The sequence below is a fragment of the Cydia pomonella genome, chromosome 4 (assembly GCF_033807575.1).
Source record: "Cydia pomonella isolate Wapato2018A chromosome 4, ilCydPomo1, whole genome shotgun sequence".
In the NCBI taxonomy this organism is placed as follows: domain Eukaryota; kingdom Metazoa; phylum Arthropoda; class Insecta; order Lepidoptera; family Tortricidae; genus Cydia; species Cydia pomonella.
Genome location: NC_084706.1, coordinates 19,416,753 through 19,441,780, shown reverse-complemented (window position 1 = coordinate 19,441,780; position 25,028 = coordinate 19,416,753). Strand labels below are relative to the sequence as shown.

At 35.3% G+C, this 25,028-nt stretch overlaps 1 protein-coding gene across 1 annotated transcript in view; it reads right to left on the bottom strand.

Annotated features, from left to right (window-relative positions):
* LOC133517437 (protein O-mannosyl-transferase TMTC1-like) overlaps window positions 1-23,509 on the bottom strand; it is a 197,175-nt gene extending 173,666 nt beyond the window's left edge. Inside the window, exon 1 of the mRNA XM_061850755.1 lies at window positions 22,782-23,509. The gene's annotated coding sequence lies outside the window, so the exon portion shown is untranslated. The remainder of the gene's footprint in view (window positions 1-22,781) is intronic.
* Window positions 23,510-25,028: the final 1,519 nt, after the last annotated feature.

Below are 25,028 nucleotides of genomic sequence, written 5' to 3'. Positions count from 1 at the left end.
CAAAACAATTCACAGACAGGGATCTCTGAAAGGTCCCTCCGCCTCGGGCTATAAATTAACTTAACAGCACGAAAACTTTATCTACATTTATATAGAATAGTTTCGCCAAGGGAGCGCTGCAATTTGTCACGTTTTGTTGCTGCGTGCGTGCTCTTTGCGTAGATAATATAAGGTTCTGTAACTAAGGTTAGGATACGTTAATTAGCACCATTGTTTAAATAAAAAGTACACAATAGTAGAAAAACCATAAATATAACAAATAAATTTGACACGGATCATTTCATTCTCGTACAGTCCTGTCTTAGGAAGCAATTTAGATTGCCTATAGTCATTAAACCCACCAATTCGTACTTTATTACCATAAACCCGAAATCATGAAAAAAATCGGCTCTTCCATAAAAAATATTGACACATGATTCGCCGAAATTTATAAGACTTTAGATATTTTTTCGCATTTTCAAGGTTGGTTCCATAGAAAAAAAGTTGTTCAATATGACCTACATATTCACCACTCAGAGAGTATGGTCAGGCATAACAAAATAAAGTTTAAATAAGTAAATAAACTAATTAATTGACTGTTGAGACAATAGAATGTAATATTTATTTAACTTTGTATCAATAATTTCCTTATCGTGTCTTCTCGATTCATGGCAATTGTACATATAGGTGCAATGTACATAACTTTTAATCAACAAATGCACGTTCTAGAATAAAGTCCGCTTCAGATTAGGTATTCATAATAAATATGCACTTATTATTATTGCCATCTACGTATATTTAGGGATCAGTCTTATAATAAGTAGATCACATCGAGTAGACATGCTTAAGAAACGCCAAGGCAGGGATATAGCCTGAACTTGTAACATATTGTATCAATCAATCTTGCCAGGCGTGGCGATAACGTCGGGGCGCGGCGACACACTTAATGTCTCTTTGTACCACACAATGGCTAACAAATTGATATATAATTATGTTTTCGTGGCCCTAGTAGAGTTAACCGGGCTTTCATAATTTACCGTAAAAGACGTTTTTAGGACACCAGCCCTAAAAATGTTCTCTGGCGTAAAGACTACCTCTCATCACGATTAGAAAGATACCTGTTTTTTCAAGCCACAATGCTCTAATCCCTGAATATATTTAAGCCTTTAAATTGTGTGATACCCTAGTAATCTCCGCCACGACAATTTAAAATGGCCAAATATGAAGGCGACAATACCTGACTTTATGACGATAATGCCTCCCTTTAAGCTTAAGTACTTTACATTCTCATAGCACACGAGAACCAGTGCAAGTATGATCCCCAATCACCCATAGTTGTTACGGTCCTGGAGATCTCAGATGTACTGGATTACTGATTTGTTTGATGAGCGAGGGATACAGGGCAAATAAATTGTCCCGCTCGGTTAGGTCCATGAATTAATTAGGGCAGTGGATGAATCTTAAGATTAAGTAACGAGTGATTTATTTACTAACGAAAATAATGAATTTTGTACACTGGTGTTTGTGGCAAACTGTAAAATAATAATACTGGCTAGTATCTTTTTTAATATACATTCTTCAAGAATGTACCCGCAAACAATATAATATAATAGATGGAAGACAGAGTGAAGAAAAAATCCCTGCTCTAAATCGTTTTCCAATTACTATTTACGAACCCACACAATAAGCCCGACTTTAGTCCCCTAGTCCGTAAAATTAGGTTGTTTTTTCTTTGCAGGCCCGGTTTCGGGTGCTGAAAGAGTCCATTTAAGGTTAACGATGTCTTATTAGCGATAAGGGCACGATTGTTATTCATGTTCTTTTGTCAACGAAATGCAATGGAAATGAATTAAGAGCTTTTTTTAATTGGATCAAAACGCTTTTTGGGGAACCTTCGGCCCTTTGTGGATTTTTTTGTTTATTTTATCGTGCTCACAAATGGAGGTTCTCAATTTCTTCTTTGTGATATTTCTGACAGAATAAATTGTGCGTTTCATGTTGCTTTATTGCTGCCTCGTTATAATTTTCCATTTTTTACGAATCAGTTATAATTGTTTACTTACTTTATATGGACAAGAAGAAGAGAAAGAAGGCTTTATGAATAAGAACTTTATTTATTTTGAATGTAACACATTAATTTATTAAACATATAAAAATCATATGCCTATTGATAACTTTCAAAACTTTTCTAACTTCTATTAATCTGGCTTTCCAATTCGTGAAAAGCTGAGTTACCAAATATGTAGGTAGTTAAAATATTGAGGGCACTTTTCAAACATTCACCGCGTGAAATGTAAATGAAGGGCCGGGTACATTGAACTAAGACTGGGTTTATCAAAATGTTCAACCCTAGCAGAGCTTACTTCAGCTTCAATTGTAAGCCACCCCAGGGCTGGCACTGACTGAGTCAACAAGATAAAGCAGACCCCATTCGAAGGTAAGTAAACATGTAATTCGTACAAGGCTGAGACAACCCTGCCCTCGTTTAGGTAATTGTTAGGGAACCCTAACAATTACCTAAACAGCCGAACGGCAATTTCAGTTATTTTTGGAGTTTATGCTGTGAATGGGTAAAAATATATTAAAAGCGATTTAAAAATAAAGCTGTGTTATGAGCATCAAATTATTCAATTCGTTCACGCTATTTTTATCCAAATACATGAAGGGTTATGATTTTGGCCGTCTATGTATGAAATTACAAGCCAATTCAAGTTTTAGCTATAATATATGTTTCCAATATAATAGAATTGGCCTGTAGGTCATTGTACACAATTAGGTACAAGTAGGAATTTAAAATTTTAGCAGTGTAATAACGCACGACATGCAATGACTTATGTGTATACGTATGTACATATAAGTTATAATTTCACCCTTTATTGTGTGAGAAAAAATAAATATTGATTACATCAGATAAAACATAATTAAACTATAAAACTTAAAACCTAAATCTAAAAATAAATAATACTAAACTTAATATAAAATACTAAAGTTATTATATGTCGTGTCAGTATGTTTGTATCGTATACATATAGATCGTGTAATTCATGACGATGCCTGTTTTGACTCGTATTGTTATTTTATTATAGGTTAGATTTGACTAATCTGCGCGTCATCGTGGATGACACGAACTATACCACCACTACCGAAGCGTATAAGCTTAAGCTATATTTGAGCAGAAATCGAAATTAGATAGATAAGGTTTTTTGTGAAAAATAAGTATTGGTTTGAACTTTTCCTTTTAGGATATTAGAAAATAAAGTTTATAGTAGAAATAGCATTCTCCTATAATCCGTTTAGAAAATCATCCGAAAACATGCTAGTAGATTTTTAAAGCCCAGCTCTTTCATACCACTTCGCTTCTATTGAACTGGATTGCGCACGAAGCACTCTCAGCATAGACCTTTGTGCTTTGATCGGAACTAGATTTGTGAAACTACAATTTTCTGGTCTAATTCTTATTTTTTTAGATTAAGTAGTACGTAGAGTGATAACAAGCAGCAAAAATCAAGATTAACGTCAAATTTTTATGAAAATATGATGTTTTTTTACAGAACACTTGGTCCGAATACAATACAATACTATATCTTTATTGCACTACCCACCTACCTTAAAGTAGTATACTTTTGTAGGTTCTAGCTAAATGTCAACAGGTGCCGAGCTTTTTTTTTTATCTTACGCTATATTTGTGAAACTGCAATTTTTTCTGGTCCATTATTATTTTTTGTAGTAGTAGTAGAGTGAGAACAAGATAACTATGCACATAATTTTCAATGATAAAGTGTGGAAAAAACATGATTAACGTACAGTTTATATGAAAATACTTGCTCCGAATACCATCTACTCTAAACATTTTTTAACGTTATTAATTTATTAGGTATAATAGCATTACCTAATCAAGATGAAAAAACTTCACACTCGGTTGGAACGAAGTTAAGAAAGGAAGTTGGCACGTAGGTACTGCATTTCACAATTACATTATGAGGGAATTGTTTTCATGTTCATGTTCATGGAACACTCAGTTGGAATGAAGTTAAGAAAGGGTCGTGACGGAAAACTCTTACAGTTTTTTTCGCCTAGCCCCCATCCGCAAAGTCCGTATCGTACGATGAGGAACTTTTCAAAAATGTTCATGTACAGAGTTATTCTACACAACTGTCTCTCTTTAGATCTCTTGACATCGCTCATTAGCGATAAGACCGCCTGTCGTCTACTATAGTTATATCCTTAATAATAGTATGTATTTAGGTACTGTGCAATTATTAAGTAATAAATAATATTTGTATTGTACCTATTATATTCTTTTGTATGAACAACAACAAATATATCAGTGTGTTACTATATATTTGGCCACTTTGGCCACCATCTATTTAATGCTGACTGTACCCTATCTATGTTATGATAGGATAGGCTATGTTTAAATTTCCAAGGGCAGTTTGTTATGAAACTAGCACAATGTCTCGGATAGAAGTAGATTAACTTAATGGAATCTCTAACAATAACAAGCATTAGCACGCATCACAAAGGAGATGCCCGACCTGAACAATTGTTTACTTTCTATATAATGCCTGGAAATTTTCCACTTTATAATATTTTCTCGTCTGATTTATGAAGTTACGTGTAAGGGTCTGCTTTGTGTTTTGAATAGATTAGAATTATGTTTTTATAATCTTGCACTTTTATCAGGCACAATTTCATAAAATAAAATTTATCAACCTATTAGAAAATGCTTCCTGTTACTCATGACCATATCGTATCGATTTGGCGACATAGCAATAATTTACGGTCAACACCACAGATTTTTACAATTTTTATTCAAAAAATGATTCTTAACTTAGATAATTGTTACCAACATGAGAAAAATTATTATAATCTATATATACATAAAAAGCATTAACACGTTTATGATAATGTGTAGTAAGAAATTTTGTTAAAGGTATTTACTTTTGCTTACTTTAGGGACAGTTCTATCGATGTTCTAGATAACTGCATGTCGCGCAAATGTGCCTCTTTACGCTGCACTTACGATCTTTACGATCTTATTAAGGGTTTTTTTTAAATAAAACTCACAAATGGCTTAACTGATCATGTTCAAAGTATTTTTTTTTACTCTATTCTACGGCTAATCTCCTGATATATATATTTTACTTTGTTTCGAAAGTTAAAGAGGGATAAACATTACTTCGGTCTTTAGAAAAGGGTTTTTATTTAAACATTCAAGTTATTTTTAAAGACTAATTTAATGATGTGAAACAAGCAGGGACCGGACCCGCTTACCCTAACCCGTTCAAAAACCCGGGTTATTGTAAAGCTGTGTTCCAAAAACCGCTTCATTTCGGTAAGCTTTTGATTGGCTTACCGGTTAAGAAACTAATCCTTTTATTTGAATTAATTCAGGTTAGCGCTTACCGATATTAAAAACCCGGGAAAGGGTTATCGCTTCAAGCGCTGATTAAATACGAACAAGCTGTTTTAGCTTTTACGTAAACAGCATATGGTCTATTAACGTAGCGCTCGACGCGAAACACAGCGGTTCCATTCCCTACGTGCACGTGCGAGTGCGCGGCGGCAGTCGGTATTTGTCAAAGGCTTTGTAATTTGCCGACCTAATATTGCTAATTCAAACAAAAATGTACGTTAAGTCAAGTAGCGCACAACGTAGATTTCAAAACACATGCTATTACCTAATATGGGAAGGCGTTGCATTGATTTTGGTATATTTTTGTTTAGTACCTATTACTCCTATGATTGTCACTTTCTTTATCGTTTGCTGTCTGTGCACATCTCCTGTGTCAGTGAAACTCATCAATGGCTTCTAATAATTTTATCGAGTTAGGGCTCATTTTAAAGGTCTTGACGAGTTCTTTACGATACACATGGTGGAGAGGGTCTGATGGTGGAATCGGAAGGTGTCGATGGAACTCATCGATAACTACTAGTAATGCTATCGAGTTTGGTCTCATTTTAAATGTCTTGACGAGTTCTTTATGATACACATAGTGGCGAGGGTCTGATGGTGGAATCGGAAGGTGTCGATGGAACTCATCGATAACTACTAGTAATGCTATCGAGTTTGGGCTCATTTTAAAGGTCTTGACGAGTTCTTTACGATACACATGGTGGCGAGGGTCTGATGGTGGAATCGGAAGGTGTCAGTGGAACTCATTGATAACTACTAGTAATGCTATCGAGTTTGGGCTCATTTTAAAGGTCTTGACGAGTTCTTTACGATACACATGGTGGCGAGGGTCTGATGGTGGAATGGGGATGTGTCGATAAAACTCATCGATACCTACTAGTAATGGTATCGAGTTTGGGCTCATTTTAAATGTCTTGACGAGTTCTTTACGATACACATGGTGGCGAGGGTCTGATGGTAGAATCGGAAGGTGTTGATGGAACTCATCGATAACTACTAGTAATGCTATCGAGTTTGGGCTCATTTTATAGGTCTTGACGAGTTCTTTACGATACACATGGTGGCGAGGGTCTGATGGTGGAATGGGGAGGTGTCGATAAAACTCATCGATACCTACTAGTAATGCTATCGAGTTTGGACTCATTTTAAATGTCTTGACGAGTTCTTTACGATACACATGGTGGCGAGGGTCTGATGGTGGAATCGGAAGGTGTTAATGGAACTCATCGATAACTACTAGAAATGCTATCGAGTTTGGGCTCATTTTAAATGTCTTGAAGAGTTCTTTACGATACACATGATGACGAGGGTCTGATGGTGGAATCGGAAGGTGTCAGCGGAACTCATAGATGGCTCACAATAATGCTATCGAATTAGGGCATATTTTATAGGTCTTGACGAGTTCTTTACGATACACATGGTGGCGAGGGTCTGATGGTGGAATCGGAAGGTGTCAGTGGAACTCATCGATGACTTCCGATAATGCTATCGAGTTTAGGCTCATTTTAAATGTCTTGACGAGTTCTTTACGATACATATGGTTGAGGTTCATCATTTTTGAAAACCACATTCCCTAAAACCTATAAAACGACATCCATGACAACTTTTATGACAAGTTGCATAACCGCCATCTTGGATTCCAAAATAGTCATGACTTTCGTAATACGCATTCGGTAAAACCTAAAAACGATATCCATGATGACTTATATGACAAAGTGTGTGGCCGCCACCTTGGATTTCAAAATGGTCATCATTTATGAAATTGGCACTCCCTAAAACCTATAAAACGACATTTATGACGATTTTTATGACATATTTCATGGTCGGCATCATGAAATCCAAAATGATCATCATTTTCGAACTCTGCACTATAAAACCTATAAAACGACATCCATGAAGACTTTTATGACAAATTGCATGGCCGCCATCTCTGACTCCAAAAATGGTCATCATTTTCGAAATCCGCACTCCCTAAAACGTATAAAACGACATCCATGACGACTTTTATGACAAATTGCATGGCCGCCATCTGGGATTCCAAAATAGTCATGATTTTCGAAATCTGCACTCCCTAAAACCTATATAACGACATCCATGACGATTTTTATGACATTGTACATGGTCACCATCTTGGACTCCAAAATGGTCATCATTTTTGAAATCTGTACTCCCTAAAACGTATAAAACGACATCCATGACGACTTTTATGACAAATTGCATGGCCGCCATCTTAGATTCCAAAATAGTCCTGATTTTCGAAATCCGCACTCCCTAAAACCTATAAAACGACATCCATGAAGACTTTTATGACAAATTGCATGGCCGCCATCTTGGACTCCAAAATGGTCATCATTTTCGAAATCCGCACTCCCTAAAACCTATAAAACGACATCCATGACGATTTTTACGACATAGTACATGGTCACCATCTTGGACTCCATCCATGACGACTTTTATGACAAATTGCATGGCCGCCATCTTGGATTCCAAAATAGTCATGAATTTCGAAATCCGCACTCCCTAAAACCTATATAACGCCATCCATGACGATTTTTATGACATATTTCATGGTCCCCATCTTGGTCATCTTTTTCGAAATCTGTACTCCCTAAAACGTATAAAACGACATCCATGACGACTTTTATGACAAATTTCATGGCCGCCATCTTGGATTCCAAAATAGCCATGATTTTCGAAATCCGCACTCCCTAAAACCTATAAAACGACATCCATGAAGAATTTTATGACAAATTGCATGGCCGCCATCTTGGACTCCAAAATGGTCATGATTTTTGAAATCTGCACTCCCTAAAACCTATATAACGACATCCATGACGATTTTTATGACATAGTACATGGTCACCATCTTGGACTCCAAAATGGTCATCATTTTTGAAATCTGTAGTCCCTAAAACGTATAAAACGACATCCATGACGACTTTTATGACAAATTGCATGGCCGCCATCTTAGATTCCAAAATAGTCATGATTTTCGAAATGCGCACTCCCTAAAACCTATAAAACGACATCCATGAAGACTTTTATGACAAATTGCATGGCCGCCATCTTGGACTCCAAAATGGTCATCATTTTCGAAATCCGCACTCCCTAAAACCTATAAAACGACATCCATGACGATTTTTATGACATAGTACATGGTCACCATCTTGGACTCCATCCATGACGACTTTCATGACAAATTGCATGGCCGCCATCTTGGATTCCAAAATAGTCATGAATTTTGAAATCCGCACTCACTAAAACCTATATAACGCCATCCATGACGATTTTTATGACATATTTCATGGTCCCCATCTTGGACTCCAAAATGGTCATCTTTTTCGAAATCTGTACTCCCTAAAACGTATAAAACGACATCCATGACGACTTTTATGACAAATTTCATGGCCGCCATCTTGGATTCCAAAATAGCCATGATTTTCGAAATCCGCACTCCCTAAAACCTATAAAACGACATCCATGAAGACTTTTATGACAAATTGCATGGCCGCCATCTTGGACTCCAAAATGGTCATCATTTTCGAAATCCGCACTCCCTAAAACCTATAAAACGACATCCATGACGATTTTTATGACATAGTACATGGTCACCATCTTGGACTCCATCCATGACGACTTTTATGACAAATTGCATGGCCGCCATCTTGGATTCCAAAATAGTCATGAATTTCGAAATCCGCACTCACCAAAACCTATATAACGCCATCCATGACGATTTTTATGACATATTTCATGGTCCCCATCTTGGACTCCAAAATGGTCATCTTTTTCGAAATCTGTACTCCCTAAAACGTATAAAACGACATCCATGACGACTTTTATGACAAATTTCATGGCCGCCATCTTGGATTCCAAAATAGCCATGATTTTCGAAATCCGCACTCCCTAAAACCTATAAAACGACATCCATGAAGACTTTTATGACAAATTGCATGGCCGCCATCTTGGAGTCCAAAATAGTCATCATTTTCGAAATCCGCACTCCCTAAAACCTATAAAACGACATCCATGACGATTTTTATGACATAGTACATAGTCACCATCTTGGACTCCATCCATGACGACTTTTATGACAAATTGCATGGCCGCCATCTTGGATTCCAAAATAATCATGATTTTCGAAATCTGCACTCCCTAAAACCTACATATCGACATCCATGACGATTTTTATGACATTGTACATGGTCGCCATCTTGGACTCCAAAATGGTCATCTTTTTCGAATTCTGCACTCCCTAAAACGTATAAAACGACATCCATGACGACTTTTATGACAAACTGCATGGCCGCCATCTTGGATTCCAAAATAGTCATAATTTTCGAAATCCGCACTCCCTAAAACCTATAAAACGACATCCATGAAGAATTTTATGACAAATTGCATGGCCGCCATCTTGGACTCCAAAATGGTCAACATTTTCGAAATCCGCACTCCCAAAAACGTATAAAACGACATCCATGACGACTTTTATGACAAATTGCATGGCCGCCATCTTGGATTCCAAAATAGTCATGATTTTCGAAATCCGCACTCCCTAAAACCTATAAAACGACATCCATGACGATTTTTATGACATAGTACATGGTCACCATCTTGGACTCCAAAATGGTCATCTTTTTCGAAATCTGCACTCCCATAAACCTAAAAACCGATTTACATGACGACTTTTATGACTGACTGCATGGCCGCCATCTTGGATTCCAAAATTGTCATCATTTTCGAAACTCCCTAAAACCTAAAAATGATGATTTTTATGACAAAGTGTGTGGCCGCCATCTTACTAAAACCTGTTATAAACCGGATACAAATAAGCATCTATATAGTAAGTCAACATTAACGAAAAGTACTTTTACGTCGGTAGTTACAATATAGCTATCGAATCAATTACGTAATGCCCATCTCTGCCGCGATGCCGCAGCGGTGGGGGAAAGGCGCGGGAGAGGGGTAAGGCTTACCCTAAACCGAAAGGTTACCGGTTAGTACACGCAAAACACAAACCGAATCAGCTCCTGTAAGCGGTAACCACTTGTTACGATTAGGTTAATCTGAATAATACGGGTTATCATTATTGTTGGGTAACCGGTTGAACGGGTTACCCAAACGATTAGCTTATCATATGAAGGGGTTACCCATTCGAACGGGTAAGGCAAATGAACGGGTTTTCCGGTCCCTGGAAACAAGTCGATGGTTTCTGAATTCCTTTTTTGTGACAATTAGTTACACGTATAGAGTGCCCCCCTTAAATATATATTATATTTCTTACAATTTTGCGAAAGTACTCAAAATACCGCTAGCGGTATACAAAGAGTATTTAGGAGCAAACAACTTCAGTACGATCAAATCTCCAAGCGTCTCCAATAAGAAAGTACAAAGTAAGGGAATACTTCGCATAACATAACCGTGTCATCTATTAAATGTATCATTAGAAAAAATAACTTGGAATTTAACTATTCTATGAAAAACAAACGCTTGCGCGTTTTATCTCGACGCCACCGCCATCTAGCGAACGGTTTGCATACTAATGTCAAATACATGCCATGAAACTCTGAAAGACTAACGCCAGCGCGATCTAACTCGACGCTAGCGCCATCTAGCGAGCAATCGGGTAATCATTCCGTATTGGAAGTAGTGTTATCTTACACACCTATATTTCAAATTTATAAGTTAAAATTTATAAGTTTATATACCCCTTCCAGCATTCTAAAAAATAAAAGGGTATATTGAGTAAGTACTCAGTACCCATCTCTAGACTTATTGTTAGTCAATTTGTGTAAGAATGTCCCCATTATATTTATTTATACATGTTATTTTTATATCTAAGTACGTAACGTAATGGTCGTGGCGTCTTACCGTACGATGCTCACACTAATACCTTTGGAATCACAATACCTATGTATTATCTGTTTATGTAAGGTAACAAATAGTACATTTCGATGCTAGTGCGAAAAGTATGTCATTACTTCTGCAGAAGAATGTCATTTCCGCACGTGTATCGAACGACGTTTTTTAATACAGTTGCGAAAAAATACATGTTCTTTAAGGTGGTTCGATTTTCATACAAAAAACAATCGCTATTTATTAATTAATTACACAATATTATTACATAAATAGTTGCGCATCTATCTACTTTCGAATATTCATTTGCGCTAAATTAATAGAAAAACTTTGTTTCATACAGAAATCATGCAATAATCAACGTTATATTTTTATAAATTTTACTCATGTGTGTGTGACAAATGTCGTGTACAAATACATTGCGGCATTGCCACTCCATGCTTCGGACGGCCATCGGCGCGACGTTGCGATGTTTGACGCGTTTTTAGCTGACTCTGTCGACACTGACACTCAGTGTGACCAGGCGTACGATAATTGTCGTACATGTACGATAATTTGGGCCCCGGTATGACATAATGTTCCAAAGAGCATTATCGTACACTAAAGTACTATAATTTCAGCCCTTGGATGATGCCACCTTAAAAGTCTAGTAATTTGAAGCAAAATATGACACTTTCTCTCAGAAATAGGCTAAAATTAGTATATTTTGGGTGTTCGGCTCCTTGGTGTAAGTTTAAAGTTTAAAATGTCTCAATTTCCTGTATACCGTTTGAGTCTATCCCAAAAATACACAAACATAAACAGATTTTTTGCGCAATTTAGACGAAAATTGTCTTTTTTTTATTATTAATTGGAAATTTAAGCTTATTTTGCTAGACATTTTTAGGGGCTGCCTTTTTGATTGGCGTACGATATTTTTTTCAACGGTACAATAATATTGACACTCAAGTACGATAATTCTCTTCCGCTCGCCTGGTAACACTGCTGAAACTTGACAGGACCTGGGGGCCTACCGCGAAAACCTAAATTCGCAAATTGCGGGAATCTTTTTCTTTTACTCTCACTAAGACGTAATTAGAGTGACAGAGAAAAATGCCCGAAATTGACGAATTTCGATTTTCCCGGTAGCCGGGGCTGGTGCTTGACGTACTTGATAGAAAACAACGCTGCCGCATGTTCTGAATTGTGATTTTATGTGTTTTTGGATTGAAAATGATAGCGACGTCTAAATCAAGTTACAAAAATCATCGATATTCTGGTCCGCGAAAAACCAGGAAAAGTGTAACTGTAATTGGAGTCTACAAAAATGACCAATTCATAGAAAATATGACCTAGACACTAGTTCATTTTTATAAAACTCAATTTTGCCCGAGATTGTACTTAGGCGAATACCTAAGGGAGCTAAGTGTATTGATCTTGAATAATTAGTTGGCTAATATATGACTCCAACATGATATGGACATTTACATCATAACTATTATACCTAGTTGGTTACTAAGTTCTGTTACTCGATTTCTTTCTTTCTTCCTAGCGTTGTCCCAGCATATTGCCACGGCTGAATGGAGCCTGGGGTCCGCTTTGACAACTAATCCCAAGATTTGGCGTAGGCACTAGTTTTTACGAAAGCCACTGCCATCTGACCTTCCAACCCAGAGGGTAAAACTAAGCCTTGTTGGGATTAGTCCAGTTTCCTCACGATGTTTTCCTTCACCGAAAAGCGACTGGTAAATATCAAATGATATCTGTTCTGAAGTTCTGTTACTCGATTTGCAACCTCTTTATTCCCGTTAAAACAAATGCTACCGAAAAAATAAAAAAAATGGCATAATGTGGTGGATTTGTGAGCTATAATTATATACCACACATAACGCTTATCTCGTCGTATCTATAATGAATTGGGGCCTAAAAGAGAATCGTAATCCAATTTTTTGAAACGCTTGTATTACTTTCTATATTAACCAAAAGTTGCCTTAAAATTCAGCTATTATACTAAAAACGGCTTTAAATATGTTAAATTAACAAAATATATTTTGACATATGCTTTCACGCCCAAAACGCTCTTTGAAAATTGTGTGACGTCACAGTTTATGGTTTGACACATAACTACATACACACGTAGAAGATACGAACTGTCAACTGATATTTGTCATTTGTTGTTAATCGCCTAACTGTCAACAGTGTCAATCCGAGAGTTGTGACGTCATCAGAATCTTCAATGACGTTTCGAGTTTGGTCACGTGACGTGTGCCAAAAGATATTTTAAATTTAATATTTACAAAAATATGGTCATTACAGGTCCCCTAAAAGTAGTTTAACGTGTTCTTATAATCCAAAAGAATTTATTGGGATACAATTATGCCCTAAGATTTGTAGATGGAAACAACCCTATTGCGTTGCACAAATGTGGGCACCCGTCAAACATGATTTTGGGTGTGTCATACTCAGGGCTAACACAGATTCATTTCTGTGAAAAAGGTGTGAAAACCGGAAACTGGAAACCGTTCTCGAACCAATAGTGAAGCCCTTAAGCCACACCCTATTTCAAAACCAGCCATGGATCTTTGAACAAGACTCAGCTCCTGCACATAAGGCAAAAACAACTCAAGCCTGGTTTCGAAGGAACAAAATTGACTTTATTGCCCACGAAGACTGGCCGTCCTCCAGCCCGGACCTTAACCCCCTGGATTATGCCATATAGCAGGTTATTGAGGAGAAAGCCTGTGCTAAACCCCACACAAATCTTAACTCCCTCAAGCGGGCCATAGTTAAGACAGTGACGGAATTAGACATGACAATCGTGCGTGCCGCTATTGATGACTGGCCTCGTCGTTTCAGGGCCTGTGTCAAAGCCAGAGGAGGCGATTTTGAATGATATTGTCATATGTGATTCCTGATTTTGTGTAATTCATTTTACTTATTATTTTATAATATATACTTTATTAAACTTTCGTTGGTATATTTTATGTAGATAAAGATTATTGCAGTAACAGAATTTAATAACCAACTAGGTAGAAAACAATGCAATACATAAACACATAAATTGGATATGATGTGATCCGTTGAATGAAATTGACAATAAATAAAATAAATAAATAATTTTCTATCCCTAGGCATTGTGTGAAACTTCTAGTTGTGTCAAAATATCGGGAAATCAATAATATAAACAAACATGGTAAATATCTCATTTCTTTTTATAATAGTTATAAAAAGAAGGCCATGCAATTTTGTAACTCACTGTAATTTAATTAAATGTATCGTAAAAAAAGGTTTTAATTCTACTGTAAAATAGTACCTACTTTTTTAAAGGCTGGGCAGTAAGGGAAAACAGCGTTTTTTTTGAAAAAAATACCGGAAAATCTGACTTACAAATTTGGACTTTCTTAGGTTCATTCTACTTAGAATCTTCTCCACCCTAGCATTAAAAAAAGATATCCTAAAATATCCATATCATTACGTCACATTTTAGTGTGAAAGAAATTTCAGTGTAAAACCAAAATTTCAATACAAATTTTCGGGTTTTTATAGCACGAGGATTGATTATGCTAGTGATTATGAGTTGGAAGAACCCAAAAATATCATGATGTGTGAGAATCAGATTTTTAATATTTTTATGGAAAAACGCTCATATTTCTCATAAAATAATTTATTAATAATAGGTACTTGATAATACTGATAATAAAAAAAAAATTAATGAGTCTCGAACCCACATCCTCTTGCATGTATTTCCACGTACATACCGCAACGCTATTGAAGCCTACTCACGCTGTGCCAAATTGTCTACTACAAGGATCCCAGTACGACTGTTTGAATGTGTGAGTGATAGTTAGAAATAGAGTCAATAAACATTCCGTCGACATTAAGGGGTAGTTTTTGTACAATGAAGTGTTCAATGTTTGTTTTAATAGTTCAATATTTATTTAAAGAGTGCGCTAAACATAATTTACAGTATAGAAATACCAAAGACTACTCCACAAAAAAATTAAAACTCAAAATTTGCAATTGTGGCGCCATCTACTGAGGTTTAAGCTTTGGGTAACCTAGTCGAACCACCTTAAGACAGAAACAATTGTAAATTAAAAAATAAACGTGTTATAATGATGAAGTGGTAAGTAATAAAATATGAAATATGCTTATATTTATTATTTTTACATTAACAGTAGGTTTTTATGTTGATTACGACTTTTAAAGGAAACTAACATTAACACTCATCAATAAATAGTAATGAATTGGAACAAGTGGAAAAGTAAAAAGCACTAGTTCGCGAAATTCAACTTTCCGCACGCTTAACAGCTACGTACAGTAGCACTTTTTCAGCAACTGTATTTAAAAAAAATCAGAGGGAGAGAAGATTTAGTATTTAATCTGTTCGGCATATTCGGCAGTGTAAACGCGAAGAGGTAGGTAACAGAGAGACAGAGTTACTTTCTCATTTCGTCGGGTGAGAATACGTTTAGTGCCATACGCCACTTACATTGGTTTGCAGGAGAGCAAAAAAAAATTTTTTTTCGAAAAGTTTTATATTTAGGAAATATTGAACTCGTTTATCATTTAGGCACATACATTTACTATTTATAGTACCATACGAATATTTTTAATATAGTTGTAATCATGAAATAAAAGCATCATCAAATATTGCCATGCGAGTATCAGTTTTTGATGAGTAAATGTTAGACGTACAATGTATAGCACAAAATTTTGGATATGTCACAATTCTTGTGATATTTTTTTTTTAACAAAGTGTAATTATCCTTAATCCGGATATGGCACAACATTTTAGAAAGAAAATAGACCGATTACTTAGTGTCAATTTTAGCATACCTATTTTTTTTTACTTTAGAAATCATTTACTCATCGATTTTTCTCAAAAATCGATGAGTAAATCATTTCTCAAAAATCGTTATGACAAACGTATTCTCACATTCCCAGCCGACGATTTATAATATAAAGTAGGTATCTGCCTTCGCGGGGTGAGGTACGAGTAATACCATTCAGAGCGGGGTGGAGCGTGTCCGCTCTGTATGAAATACGTATTCTGTGTTCTTATGCAACATAGTTAATTTGGAGCTCTTACTGACCGCCTTCCATAGACTCGTAAACGATGTGAGTATTCCGTTGAGATTTGTGTGTTGTGTACCTTTAAACGAGCACTTCTTGTATATATATTTAAATTTGCTATATGGGGGTTTTCGGGGGCGAAAAATCAATCTAGCCAGATCGTATCTCTGGGAACACACGCATTTTTGAGTTTTAATATTTTTTCGAGCAAAGCTCGGTCTGCCAAATATTAAAGCTGAAGCTAAAGCTAAGAAATGATTCAAAAAATACACACGTAATTGTTCCAGTTTTCACTTCTGTCGGCATTCCCGGAGTGCCACTGTTTTTTTTTCAATAGTCAGGTGTAGGCGGTAAGATAAGATACTTGTTAATGGTACTACTGCACAAATGATGGAAATTGAATAGTCGGATTCTCTCTCCTTGACTAACTAAATAACCGACAGAATACTGTTTAATCGACGAACTCCTTCAGGGGATTTTCGATTTACTTATCCTTCAAGTTGATTTCAAGATTTGTCATTATCTCTAAAACAAGACCACTTTCAGAAAACTTTCCATGATATTTTGGTCTCTAAATGCGGTCAAGAATCCACCTTTAAAATCTGTCTGGTTATATGGACCCATGGTGTATATTATAATTCGATTTCAGTATATTTTGTTGGAGTTGTATAACCGCTGTCAAAAAAAATCTCCGAAGTTCATTCCATTGGGTTTGATTCCACATCGTCTTAGTAAGGTGCGAAAAAATTCCACAAGGCGAGCAGGGGCAGCGTCGCGTGCCACGTGGTCGGTGCATAATGAAAGGTTTTATTGGTATTCAGGATAACAACAGCCGTAAATATAACTAAACATATAAATGCTTACATAAAAGAAGGCCAATGCCAGTCATCCATTAAATTGAAATATGTAACAAAGTAAAATAACAAAAAATTTAAAAACAACGAAAATGTGCAATATACAACACACAAATGCTCGAAACCTTAAAAATACATACCTGTCGTAAAATATGTACTTAATTAATAATCGAGTTTGATTTACTTTTGGCAAAAGACCATTATTTGCATTAGTTACAAGTCAGTCATCAACAAGAATTTCACAAAATATATCCAAATAAATACCTGAACATAGTATTTGAACTGAAGTCTTATTAATAATAGAATTAGTAAGAAATAAAAACTTTAACATTTACAAAGAACCTCCTTAAAAAAAGCTATAACAAATTGCATTGCATTTCCCTAGTACCCATCAACACATAGCCACGGGGGTGTCACTACGCAGTTTAGGTATATTTGGCCGGCGCGCCTCCCGGGCAGGCGTATAGCAGTGGGCTGCCGCTCGGCTCGCACGATCACGATAGTCGTGTCACGTGGCGCACGCGCAAATTTGAAAATACGCAATGGATTTGAAACCTAAATCTCGATCTAATTCGTATAAAAGATATTGTTCTGTTTACTGATGTCTGAATAAACGGAAGAACAAGGAAGCAGGTATAACATTTTATTAAATTCTGGACGATATTGAAAGTTAAGTCATTTTGATGAATTTAAACTTTAAACCATGACATAAATACTCATTAATCAAATTCGATAACATTTTGATTTGTTTTGTTTGCATAAAACTAAAGCGCTTTAGACCAAATTAAAATGAATTATGCATTCCTAAGCTTAGACTAGGTAAATACCTACTTCTAAGAATTTTTCAATAGGGGTAAGGTCTATTAAGCACCTACTAAATTATTCCTTATGAATAACTTATAGGTACTCGTACACACATATATCAACAACAATGTATCACAAAATGTTAAACAAGAAGGTACCTATAATTACGTCGTCAAGTAGGTTGATGATTGATATAGTCTAAGAGCTAGTGACCTTTTCGCGAATCGTACTTTCTTTTCAACAATTTCGACATTCACACAACAAAACATATTTTTCACCACACCCGCTCGTATAGGCTGATTTTACCCTTTAAAAACAGTGAGTAAAGTTGCATTTTATCATCTAGAGAGTTAACGTAATTAGATTTTGATTTGTTGTTCACGCGTTGATTAGCTTGTTGGATAGACTAATAATACTTAAACGATTATTTTGAATAATAAATATTACATATAATTAATATTTATTACATGTAATAAAAATTGTTGCAATTAAAACAAATTGTAGTTTCCTCGCATAGGTGTGGTTAAATAGTTATTTATTATACAAGGGGGCAAAGTTGTTGTTTAACTTCTTGTTATTATATTCAGACCCGAGGCAGCGAAAGATTTCAAAATTGATCCACGAGCGTAGCGAGTGGTTCCAATAGTGGAATTTTGAGCGTGTGAGGGCCTCGAAGCACGAGAGGTTGAACAAATTTTGCCGCCGAGTGCCTTCTCAGGAAATAAATGAGTACGTTCAAAAATTAGGGATTGCATTTACACACAATGTTAAGCACTATTTACACGGAAATCCTCGAAGTGAAATATTTCAATTACTGCAAGAGATTCATTTACGTAGGTAATTGCCATATTCGTGTTTCCCTGCAGACTATTTATTAAGATTGTATATTTACAACTCTGAGATGTAATAATCGAACTTTTAAATTTGGGATAAATCAATTAAATAATACTTAAAAGTAAAACAATTCAAAGATAATGTTGTAATAAACACATTAGATTTTTGTACCTATTTGTATTTTATTTCGTTACAAATACTCAGTTAAACGCCCATCGGTCCAATAAACTAACTTAACAATTAACATAATTAAGTTGCCAGCTCTTAGACTATGATTATGGCGCGTCGTCTTGGAAGCAAGCGTAAATGCGGCGGCGCCCGATCGGTTCGCATTTCCTAATTTAGTTCCCGGAGTCCTTACTTAGTAAAAGTTAAAATAGACATCCTAAATTTATTGAATATTGGTTGCCCAGAAACAATATTAGGAACTGACCGACATATATTTCCGTGAGATGAGAATCAGACATACTATCTCCGGATAAAAATTTTATGTTTACAGAATCAACGTTTGTAATTCCTACATAATTATTTACCTTGAAAATAATTAGTAGGTATAGGTACAAAAACTTGTCAAGTGACAACCCTGTGCCGGCACTCACAGCTGGGTCATAAAACTGCGGTGCGCAAAGAAGATTCACGGTTTGTGCGCGGTTATAAGTTTCGATTTTGCTTGCAGGCGGCGAGTATAGGTATAATTTTATACCTAAATCTGACTTTTGTGAAGGAGTGAACTTTCTGTACGGTAGTACTATTAGTTATTCTGTGACATAGCTTGAAGAAGTGATAATATGCCTACTTAGATATTATTATTATAATATATAAGTACTTATTTTCTTATTTTACGAACGAATTAGAACAAGTGGCAAAAATAATATAAAACGGATTTTATATTAATTTTCGTTATCCCTGAGCAAAACGGCATATATATCTTTTTAAATTTATACTACCCTACAAAAGGATCGGCAGAGCAGAATTCGGTGTTATACAAGTGAGGGATCCGTGATAAGACGGCGTTAGAACCATAGAAAGTTGAAACAGAGTTGTGTGTCGAGTTCGACGTCTTGGATGGAACTCGAAACGATAAGCCAGATAAAATTTCAGGGCAGTCTAAGGTAAGGTTAACGAGTTTCTTTCTGCATTTCTGCAAGGTAACGATCCTTAGGAATTCCTTAACAGGTCAATTGAATATACACAGCATAAATCACGTAGTTAATATTTATCATCAAGAAAATTATTTCATGTTTATTGTTTTATTTTTTCTGCCTTGAAATATTTAACAAAATATTTCAGGTATCCTGAATTTTAAACATTTAACATATTAAACACAGAACACGCTGTACCGCTGTTTTTAACCCTCGACGCAAAAAGAGGGGTATTATGAGTTTGATGCCAAAGTGTCTGTCTGTCTTTGATATTGTAACTCTTAAACGGATTAACCGACTTCGATGCAGATTTTTTTTCGTGAAAGCAAGATTCCTTGTGGTGATTTTTATCTATGTTTGAAGAAAATCGGTCCAGCAATTTGAAGACTATCAGCTCTTTTCTAAAATGATGTAAGGCATTTTTGGCATGAAATGGATTTTTTAATAAAAAAAGCTTGAAAAAACAACTCTATAAAAGTAAAAAATTAATTGTATAGATTTTTTGTTGAGATTTAAATACGCGGCGGAGTATCGCTAAGTAACAAACAAAAATAAATATCCATTCTGATCTTAAACCCGTCCAGACTTCTAAGGTTAAAAATTTATAAGGAATATTTTTTACTTTTTAAGGATGGGGGGGGGGGTGAATTATTAGGTTTTTTGCGTAGGGGTGGTTTTCAATTTTTTTATTTAACAATTATTCCGATAATTCCTCATATATTTTCAGTACCGTGTACTTGTTGGTTTGGTTGCTTAAAATTTACCTCACACGTATTTATCACGGTTTTTGTTACAACATATTTTAATCCTCTAACATATTGTAACGGCTTCTTAGCCTAGTCAGTTAGCCTACCTAAGAAGCAGGAGGTCCCGGGTTCGAATCCTGGTCAGGGCATTTGTGTGTTTATCACAAATATTTGTTCCCGTGTTATGGATATTTTCTATGTATTTAAGTGTTTATCAATATCTATCTATAATATTTATCGTCTTCTAGTACAGATCACCACTAGTAGCACCATGTTTTATATATGTAATATAGTGTTTATGTAACATTCACGGCTGAAGATTTTTTTTTTATTATTAAAAGAGAAATTAAAAATTCACCGCGTCAAACAAGATTCGAACTTGCGACTTTTTAGAACAACTACAAATTGCTCTGACCAGCTAAGCTAATTGACGATTTTTTTTCCATCACTTCCTGTTTCAATATTTAATTTTAACGGCTATTTAGCCTAGTCGCTAGTGACACCGCCTACGAAGCAGGTGGTTCCGAGTTCGAGCCCTGGTCAGGGCGTTTATTTGTGTGTACAAATATTTGTTCCGGAGTTAATGTACACATCGCGTCATTAAATAAATTTAATAACTTTTAAATAATATTTATGTTACGTACTCGCTTTTTCACGCTGCGCACATATCCTGAAAATGAGACGCGGAGGGCTAGGTTCAGCGATGAATAAAAAGTATAAATAATGGAGATACAGTTCTGCAAGTGGAGACTTTTTTATTGACAATTTCCTCCTTTTTTACAATATTTTATTCAAATAATGAATATAATCAGGCGTTACTTTGCGGAAATTCATACTTAATAAAACAAATGATATTAATATTTAATACGAATTGGCAGTGATTGATTAGATTGATAGACTTTTCGCGGATTAGCAGAGTAATATTTTTTGTTTTATTTTTTAAGTATAAATACTTTTTGAGGTATTGGCGAAAAAGGAAATGTTTTCTTTCTTCCGCCTTTTTACTTCTACAACTTTTGAAATTTTTTGTGTGCTAATAAACGCTTCAAAAACGTTTTTTATAGATCATTCCAAATCCAATGAGGTACACGTATTTTTAGGAGTAGTATTTCTATTTTTCATCGTTTTCAGTTTGTAGAGTGACCAGGGCAATCTGTGTTAGAATATTCTTTAATATACAAAAAAATATCTAACATTTCTGTTTAGTGCAAAAGTTCGTAGCTTAGGAAAATTTTATTTAACATATCATAATTGAGTGCGTCGTGCGTGCGTAATGTTTTAATTAAATAAATAAATATACAATAATAGTTATAGGACATATTAACCAAATTGACTAGGTCCCACAATAAGCTAAAGAAAGTTTGTTTAAATATTTAAACGTTACTCCGAAAATGATATTTATATAAAATCGACTGAACTTCGATAGTTTAATTATGACCGATGTGTAGTAAAAATTAGGTCAAAGATTTTTGAAGAATTTAATTTTATAATTTATGAATCGTATACCAAAAACGCGCGTATTAGGGTTTAGGTAAGTATATTATGGTTTGTAAATGAATAACTCACTAATTGGTAACTACATAATAATTATTTAAATCTATCAACTTAATTATTATATGAGTTACAATATTTTATATTAATGGTTGATAAACAGTACATATTTCATTTAATTACTATTTTCAGTTTATATTATTTTATACTTCAAGGCATGATTTTACAAAAATAGTAAAATAATGAAATACTTAAAAGTTACCGAATAAATTTCATGACTAGACGCAAAAAGAAATGTGAATCCAAATTGATCAATATTTCCACGAAATACCTAAAACATGAGAGTTGCAAGGATATAAACATGAGAGATGCAAGGATGTAGGTACTATAAATTTCAGCAAATAAATGTAAAATATTTAATAACAAGTTTGTTTTTACTCTAAACGTAAACAAACAAAGGTTCAATACAATTTTCATAAACTTACAGACTTGACCGCAAAACTTCAAAAACCATTATATAAAAAATATGGAGAAGTTTCAGAAGTCAGATTAAAAACTAGCTGAAACTTTTAAATACCTAAGAGTTCATTAGGTATTAACTTACCTGCATTCTGCATTCAACTGCTTGAGATGACTGATTTCACTTCGTACCACGAAACTATAATAGCCTAGGAAATATTGTCCAAACAAATCGAAATCGTACTCGTACTACGCGACAGGGGATAGAAGGGAGGCGCGACAACCCCGTTCGGGAACTGGCTATCGACTGCCAGCCGGAACAGCCTGCTTCAGGTTAGCAGACCAACTGCAGTATCAACAGCGCATGCGCCCTGCATCAGCTCCGTCCTACAACCCAAAAGGCATAACTACATTATCGTCCTCACCACGCACAAGCCCTTTCGTAGCATTGCCGAGAACGATCTCGTAACATCTTGCAATCAACTTTTGAGTACTGTAGAATTACGCTAATTTGAATTTTACGCGATTGGGATAAGTGTTTTTTTTATTCGCTTTTTATTTGAGGAAGTAAGTTTGTCACATGTTGAAGTTCGCGGCGTGCTCGTGTTATCAATGAGTATTATTGTGGACTTGAAGACGTGCGCCACTGAAATGCAGTTAAGGACTTCATTGCATATAAATGAACTAAAGGCGAATTATAAAAAAACCTGTCACGTTGTGTCCTTTGTTAGGGAATCCTTATTTCATAATACTATTTTGTGAATTAACAAAAATTAAAACAGATATTATATGACTTCTAATTGATAAAATAACACCCTTTTAATTGCGCTAGCGTATGATATGTTTCAAGCCGGTACCAAGCCAAATCTTGAAAAGGACAACACACTATCGAACCGAATGCCGACCTTGGTACGATTCGATAAAAAGAAAAGAAAGCTGTCCGTTAGTTATTTGGAGATATTATTATTTATTAATCAGTAATTACAAGTATAACTATTAGCTGCTAGCATGTATAAGGTATACATAATATTTTTCTTTCGTTGTAGTCGGTTTTTCGTATTTTTAGGTTAATTTTATTTTTTCATTGTTAGCTTTAAGTTTTTGTTATGACTTCTACAGGACTTGTTCCTTTCACTGTTACTTAAAAGTTTCGCACTTCGAGCAAATTTCAAATTTCCACGTCTGGACCTGTCAAGATTTGAGAAGTTCCCTCAATAAACTTATGAAACTCATCATCAGAACTAGAACTTGACAAAAATTATCCTCAGAACTTACTTGCGTACCAAACTTAGCGAAGAAAACAAATCGCCAAACGTGAAATACGCGTCGTAGGAGAGTTCCGTTTTGGTCTACATCAACAGATCCGCCAAATGGCACGTTCTTTAATGCAAATACTTGATTTTTTTAAAATACGGTTGAATTGATAACGTATTCCTTTTTTTGAAGTCGGTTAATAATGATCGAGAGCTGCCTTCGTGGCGTTTTTCTTAACCATTTTTGTCTTCGACTTTGTCTACGGCTCAAATCGTTACTCATGCTACTCGCCTTTATTGCCTCTTTTAGGTAAAAGTATACACGTAGTGTATAGGTATACAACTGTTGTATTATATAATACTTTCGTGATACCTAGTTAGTTTTCGCATATCTCGTTAATAATACTGTAGCATAGTATTGATTGAAATTATTAGAGTTTGTAAGATTTATTATTGTTTGTAAGAGGTATTAATTTTCCGCTCTAAGGCACAAACGGTAACTTAAGAACCTACCCAGGTAAAAATGATGTTCATACAGTATTGTTTGGATAGAAATGTTTCTGCGATACATATTAACATATTATGCCATTTGCGACTCGGACTACCGATATTATGTAAGATAAAGGGAACATAAACTCAAATAACATTTGTAATTACTACTAATAAAGGTTTTTTAATATGTATTTTATGTTTGCGGCGGCAATTTTTCCCTTGGCCATGGCCTGATTTTATTTTAAAGCAGGCTTGCTTTTGCTTTATGTATGAAACTTTTGAGATAAAATATATTTCACCACTGATCCAGTAACTATCCTACATTGCTAGACTCAGGCGAACGTGCCTGTGGTGCTAACTCCCTCATATTTCTAGAAAGTTCGATGAAAAATGGAAAATGACATGTAACCAATATTTCACGTTATCTCATCTTGGGTAGGCATGAAAATTTACTTGTAATGTTTGACTTCAAATATGATACGGAAAAAATGGGTTCTACTCACAATGATATTTTCACGTCAGCAGCACGAACAAGGGTAATTTGCTGCTTAAAAACAGTGAGCAAAATCGCACTTTGCTCACTGAGTGAGACAAAATAACATTCAAGTGACCTTTATATTCGAATGTCATTTCAACGTTCGGGGCCT